General features: G+C 41.6%; 2 non-coding genes across 2 annotated transcripts; both read left to right on the top strand.

The window, feature by feature from the left end:
* The first annotated feature begins 3573 nt into the window (after positions 1–3573).
* Positions 3574–5496, top strand: LOC133667688 (small subunit ribosomal RNA). The gene has a single exon (XR_009833309.1). It is a non-coding gene; the product is annotated as a small subunit ribosomal RNA (ribosomal RNA).
* A 1549-nt stretch (positions 5497–7045) lies between these two features.
* On the top strand, positions 7046–7200 carry LOC133667706 (5.8S ribosomal RNA). Its single transcript, XR_009833322.1, has one exon. It is a non-coding gene; the product is annotated as a 5.8S ribosomal RNA (ribosomal RNA).
* Positions 7201–7500: the final 300 nt, after the last annotated feature.

Raw genomic sequence — 7500 nt, 5'->3', positions numbered from 1 at the left:
ACTCTGAGCGATATGTACAGAACGAGGGAACCGACATGACCGGGAGACTTTGCGCCATACGCGTAGGACGGGCGAACCGACATAACTCGGATAATTTCTTTTTAATTTCTCGAGAAATAACATAATAACTGGTATGTTTTTCTTTCATTAATCAATTTATATTTATCCTTCGCAATTTTTTATATTCTTAATTTTTTCTGTTCTTTCATCAAAAATTGATTTTTCGTAACTTTTCTTATCGAGAAAAAAAAAATTATTTTTTTGAAAAAATCTATCATTGACCTTTCATTTATACCGTCATGTTAATATACTTATAATTTTTTTACTCTGAGCGATATATATAGAACGGGCGAACCGACATGATCGGGGACTTTGCGCTATACGCGTAGGACGGGCGAACCGACATGACCGGGGACTTTGCGCGTACGATCGAGCTATGGTCGAACCGACGTGACTCGGGTATTTTTTTCTTAATTTCTCGAAAAATGACCTTATAACTGGTATGTTTTTTTTCATTAATCAATCTATATTTATCCTTCGCAATTTTTTATATTGTTAATTTTTTCTGTTCCTTCATCAAAAATTGATTTTTCGTAACTTTTCTTATCGAGAAAAAAATTTAATTTTTTTGAAAAATATAATATTGACCTTTCATTTATACCGTCATGTTAATATAAATTATAATTTTTCTTTACCGGGGAACTATGAACGATATATATATAGAACGGGCGAACCGACATGACCGGGGACTTTGCGCGTACGATCGAGCTATGGTCGAACCGACGTGACTCGGGTATTTTTTTCTTAATTTCTCGAAAAATGACCTTATAACTGGTATGTTTTTTTCATTAATCAATCTATATTTATCCTTCGCAATTTTTTATATTGTTAATTTTTTCTGTTCCTTCATCAAAAATTGATTTTTCGTAACTTTTCTTATCGAGAAAAAAAAAATTTAATTTTTTTGAAAAAATATAATATTGACCTTTCATTTATACCGTCATGTTAATATAAATTATAATTTTTCTTTACCGGGGAACTCTGAACGATATATATATAGAACGGGCGAACCGACATGACCGGGGACTTTGCGCCATACGCGTAAGACGGGCGAACCGACATGACCGGGGACTTTGCGCGTACGATCGAGCTATGGTCGAACCGACGTGACTCGGGGGTTTTTTCTTAATTTCTCGAAAAATAACCTTATAACTGGTATGTTTTTTTTTCATTAATCAATTTATATTTATCCTTCGCAATTTTTTATATTGTTAATTTTTTCTGTTCTTTCATCAGAAATTGATTTTTCGTAACTTTTCTTATTGAGAAAAAAAAAATTTAATTTTTTTGAAAAAATATAATATTGACCTTTCATTTATACCGTCATGTTAATATAAATTATAATTTTTTTACCGGGGAACTCTGAACGATATATATATAGAACGGGCGAACCGACATGACCGGGGACTTTGCGCCATACGCGTAGGACGGGCGAACCGACATGACCGGGGACTTTGCGCTATACGCGCAGGACGGGCGAACCGACATGACCGGGGACTTTGCGCTATACGCGTAAGACGGGCGAACCGACATGACCGGGGACTTTGCGCGTACGATCGAGCTATGGTCGAACCGACGTGACTCGGGTGTTTTTTTTTAATTTCTCGAAAAATAACCTTATAACTGGTATGTTTTTTTCATTAATCAATTTATATTTATCCTTCGCAATTTTTTATATTGTTAATTTTTTCTGTTCTTTCATCAAAAATTGATTTTTCGTAACTTTTCTTATTGAGAAAAAAAAAATTTAATTTTTTTGAAAAATATAATATTGACCTTTCATTTATACCGTCATGTTAATATAAATTATAATTTTTTTACCGGGGAACTCTGAACGATATATATATAGAACGGGCGAACCGACATGACCGGGGACTTTGCGCCATACGCGTAGGACGGGCGAACCGACATGACCGGGGACTTTGCGCTATACGCGCAGGACGGGCGAACCGACATGACCGGGGACTTTGCGCTATACGCGTAAGACGGGCGAACCGACATGACCGGGGACTTTGCGCGTACGATCGAGCTATGGTCGAACCGACGTGACTCGGGTGTTTTTTTCTTAATTTCTCGAGAAATAACATAATAACTGGTATGTTTTTCTTTCATTAATCAATTTATATTTATCCTTCGCAATTTTTTATATTGTTAATTTTTTCTGTTCTTTCATCAAAAATTGATTTTTCGTAACTTTTCTTATCGAGAAAAAAAAATTTAATTTTTTTGAAAAAATATAATATTGACCTTTCATTTATACCGTCATGTTAATATACTTATAATTTTTTTTTACTCTGAGCGATATATATAGAACGGGCGAACCGACATGACCGGGGACTTTGCGCGTACGGTCGGGCCACCGAACCGACATGACTCGGGCATTTTTTTCTTAATTTCTCGATAAATAACGTTATAACTGGTATGTTTTTTTTCATTAATCAATTTATATTTATCCTTTGCAATTTTTATATTGTTAATTTTTTTGTTCCTTTATTAAAAATTAATTTTTCGTAACTTTTCTTATCGAGAAAAAAATTTAATTTTTTGAAAAAATCTATTATTGACCTTTCATTTATACCATCCTGTTAATATATTTGTAATTTTTTTTACCAATTTGTATAATGATAATGATCATCGATCGAAGTCTAAGTTCCAGCGTACCCTCCGCTCGGTCTGTCGCTACAGCGGTTTTGCACCATAAGCGGCCGTGCATTAGCCCGGTCGGCGCCGACATGGTGGCCGGCCGTTCGGTTACTGTAAGAGAAGCGACGGTCCGGTGCGGCCGGGCGGAGCAGCGTCGGGCGCGTGTCCGTTCTACGATCTCGGTCGAGATACGGTACACCGCTCCTCGGGAAATACTTTCTCGACTGTTTCTGTCCGGTTCTTACCGATCTTTCTCCACACTGCATAGCCGCGAGTCGGTGTCTATGACCGAATGGCTCTTGAGCGGCAAAGCGACCTATAGGGGACGCTGGTGACCTGTATGTATGGCTTTTGCCATGTGTACTTGTACGACTGAGCATCAACTTTTAGCCTCGAGCGATCGGGCCTTTCTAACACCTAAGGATATATAAATCCCTAGGGCGTACGGGCGTGTCGAATAGTTCTTGGTGGCTTGCAATACGACACGTTTCGTATGATGAGCTTTGAGTTTGTAAAAGTGAGAGAAAAGAAACGACGTGCGATGTTATTGTAACACCACGTTGTTAAATAAAACACAATATTATATTATAATTTTTATATATATGATATTGTGAAGTATGATTCTTGAAATTGTGAATGAACGGGGCATATTGTGGAAGTGCTGATATTACATTGGGATATGCCTCAGCGTGAATTTATATTACGCGCTTTATGAAATTAAATTTTTTCAAAAGGTTACCAAATGTTTAGCATGCTTGATACGTGCTCGAATATTTATAAAGACCTATTGTAGTCGATCGGTGAGGGGCACCGACGACGAAAAATATATATATGTCAAAATTGGCAAAATATATTAATAATAAACTAAGATCCCTGGTTGATCCTGCCAGTAGTCATATGCTTGTCTCAAAGATTAAGCCATGCATGTCTCAGTACATGCCGAATTAAGGTGAAACCGCGAATGGCTCATTAAATCAGTTATGGTTCATTAGATCGTGGACACATTTACTTGGATAACTGTGGTAATTCTAGAGCTAATACATGCAAACAGAATTCCTCTCAGAGATGGGAGGAATGCTTTTATTAGATCAAAACCAATCGGTGGCGGACGGCTCGTCCGTTCGTCCATCGTTTGTTTTGGTGACTCTGAATAACTTTGTGCTGATCGCATGGTCATCTAGCACCGGCGACGCATCTTTCAAATGTCTGCCTTATCAACTGTCGATGGTAGGTTCTGCGCCTACCATGGTTGTAACAGGTAACGGGGAATCAGGGTTCGATTCCGGAGAGGGAGCCTGAGAAACAGCTACCACATCCAAGGAAGGCAGCAGGCGCGCAAATTACCCACTCCCGGCACGGGGAGGTAGTGACGAAAAATAACGATACGGGACTCATCCGAGGCCCCGTAATCGGAATGAGTACACTTTAAATCCTTTAACGAGGACCAATTGGAGGGCAAGTCTGGTGCCAGCAGCCGCGGTAATTCCAGCTCCAATAGCGTATATTAAAGTTGTTGCGGTTAAAAAGCTCGTAGTTGAATCTGTGTGTCACAGTGTCGGTTCACCGCTCGCGGTGTTTAACTGGCATTATGTGGTACGTCCTATCGGTGGGCTTAGCTCCTTGCGGGCGGTCCAACTAATATCCCATCGCGGTGCTCTTCACTGAGTGTCGAGGTGGGCCGATACGTTTACTTTGAAAAAATTAGAGTGCTTAAAGCAGGCTACCTTTGCCTGAATACTGTGTGCATGGAATAATGGAATAGGACCTCGGTTCTATTTTGTTGGTTTTCGGAACCCCGAGGTAATGATTAATAGGGACAGATGGGGGCATTCGTATTGCGACGTTAGAGGTGAAATTCTTGGATCGTCGCAAGACGGACAGAAGCGAAAGCATTTGCCAAAAATGTTTTCATTAATCAAGAACGAAAGTTAGAGGTTCGAAGGCGATCAGATACCGCCCTAGTTCTAACCATAAACGATGCCAGCCAGCGATCCGCCGAAGTTCCTCCGATGACTCGGCGGGCAGCTTCCGGGAAACCAAAGCTTTTGGGTTCCGGGGGAAGTATGGTTGCAAAGCTGAAACTTAAAGGAATTGACGGAAGGGCACCACCAGGAGTGGAGCCTGCGGCTTAATTTGACTCAACACGGGAAACCTCACCAGGCCCGGACACCGGAAGGATTGACAGATTGATAGCTCTTTCTTGATTCGGTGGGTGGTGGTGCATGGCCGTTCTTAGTTGGTGGAGCGATTTGTCTGGTTAATTCCGATAACGAACGAGACTCTAGCCTGCTAAATAGACGTAACTTATGGTATCTCGAAGGCCCTCGGCTTCGGTCGGTGGGTTTTTACTACCAACGTACAAACAAATCTTCTTAGAGGAACAGGCGGCTTCTAGCCGCACGAGATTGAGCAATAACAGGTCTGTGATGCCCTTAGATGTTCTGGGCCGCACGCGCGCTACACTGAAGGAATCAGCGTGTTTTCCCTGGCCGAAAGGCCCGGGTAACCCGCTGAACCTCCTTCGTGCTAGGGATTGGGGCTTGCAATTATTCCCCATGAACGAGGAATTCCCAGTAAGCGCGAGTCATAAGCTCGCGTTGATTACGTCCCTGCCCTTTGTACACACCGCCCGTCGCTACTACCGATTGAATGATTTAGTGAGGTCTTCGGACTGGTGCGCGGCCAATGTCTCGGCATTGCCGATGTTACCGGGAAGATGACCAAACTTGATCATTTAGAGGAAGTAAAAGTCGTAACAAGGTTTCCGTAGGTGAACCTGCGGAAGGATCATTAACGAATGAAACATACAAAAAGAGAATGCGTAACAAAAAGAGATAAACAAGGAGAAGGATAAAATGGAATTTCGATTCCATTACCAAATACCAAAATGTACTTTGTACATCGAACGAATAATGAAATCACGGAACGATGGCTTACGTGAGGAGGGAAAGAAAAAGAAATCCCTTCCGTCCGTTGTATCCGTTGATTTCGATCATTTTCGAATTTTTTTTCTTACCAGACACGAAAATTCGACACGAAGAGAGAGGAATAACGATAAATAAGCTCGAAGAGACGCTTGCGTGAAGGTCTATTTATCGAATAAACGGACCCGCCGTCTCGACGAGATGAATGTCGTTATGGTACGCAAAAAGATACAAAGGGACGCTTGCGTGAGATCGTCGTCGTCGTGTGTGCGTTTACGGATGCATATACGGACGCGATCCGCCGTCTCGATGATGTATATTTTTAATAAAGATTTATAAAGGTACGGTTTGCACGTACGTGTACGTATCACGTATGTATATGCATAATGGTATATACAAAATGATAAAAAAGAAAAAAAAAGCGCTTGCGTGAGGTCGAATTTTTAAATGACCCGCCGCTTTAATAACATTACGTCCCTACTGAAATATATTGAAAACACAAAAATAAAATGACAAATGGCTTGACAACACAATAAGGCGCTTGCGTGAGGTCTTTTTTAAATAGACCCGCCGTCTTTATGAACGTATATGCGTGCGTTGCGTATGTGTATGTATATAGATACGTGCAAGAAAAGTACCAAATTCACATTTCTGTACCTCCTTTCTCTTTTTTATTTTCGTTGCCTGAGCTCCCGTTATAAAACGGGAGATGGACGAGGACCGCACACCAAGACTTTGGGATCGAACGAAGCTGTCGAGATAATGATAATCGAAAAAGCGGTAAGGACAAGTAGCGCGTCGATAGTAAAACGAAATCGAAGGATGGACGAGCCGCCGTCGAACTTTGTTTCGCGACGTTCTCTTCGATGGATACCAGTTCGACCTCTTTTCTCTTATACGCTATAATCATTCTCGAATCGTGCTTCCTACCCATGGGTGGATGGTGTGATGGTCGTCGTCGTTGTAAGCTTTAAACCGACGAAACCAAGAACGGCGAAACCAAGATGCATCGCGTCGACGTGAGCCCGATTTTATCGCTTCTTATTTAAAAGTTGAAACGTTGTTCGTTCAGAGGGGAATATCGAATTATGTTCGGTTATACAGAGAGGCCATCGTGTCGTGAGTCGGACACCCGTACCGTTAGCGGATATTCGCTTCGGAAATTGGGAGGTAAGACCGCTCGAGGCCAACCGAAATTCGTATCCCATCGAATTTTATCGAGAATGCAATATATACCTGAACGAATTATAGTTTTCAATATCGAATTTTTTTAAGCGTATGGGCTCTGCGACCATGCTTCGAAGAAGAGTCGTTCTCTCCAGGTTGAGCGACGGTTTAAAAAAAAAAAAAAAAAGGATTCAGTATCGGGGTATCCTCGTCGTTTCCTTAATATAAAAAATAAAAAAGAAAAATACGATTACCCTGAACGGTGGATCACTTGGCTCGTGGGTCGATGAAGAACGCAGCTAATTGCGCGTCAACGTGTGAACTGCAGGACACATGAACATCGACATTTCGAACGCACATTGCGGTCCACGGATACAATTCCTGGACCACGCCTGGCTGAGGGTCGTTCACGTAACCCAAATACTGCTTGCGTTGCGTATCGTTACTCTTCGTACATTTGATCCTTTTTTTCTCTCTTTTTTTGTAATCCCCGCCGTCGTTCTTTAAAATCGAACGTTTCCGAGTCGGGTGTCAAAAATCGAGGAAAGGACAAGTTACAAGGAGGAAGATGCGCGACGTACGAGCGATTGTTGGACGTTCGTTGGCGTTCGTCGCGGTCGTGACCGAGACTACAGAATCGAAATGCATGTGCTAGCGTGTGGTATGTAACAATGAAAAATGTCACGGACCTGCGTGAGTGTTCTCG

Source organism: Apis cerana, unplaced genomic scaffold (genome assembly GCF_029169275.1).
Source record: "Apis cerana isolate GH-2021 unplaced genomic scaffold, AcerK_1.0 scaffold1_AcerK, whole genome shotgun sequence".
NCBI classification, from domain to species: Eukaryota; Metazoa; Arthropoda; class Insecta; order Hymenoptera; family Apidae; genus Apis; species Apis cerana.
Note: the sequence above shows the minus strand (reverse complement) of the source record. Positions and strands in the feature narration are given on the sequence as shown.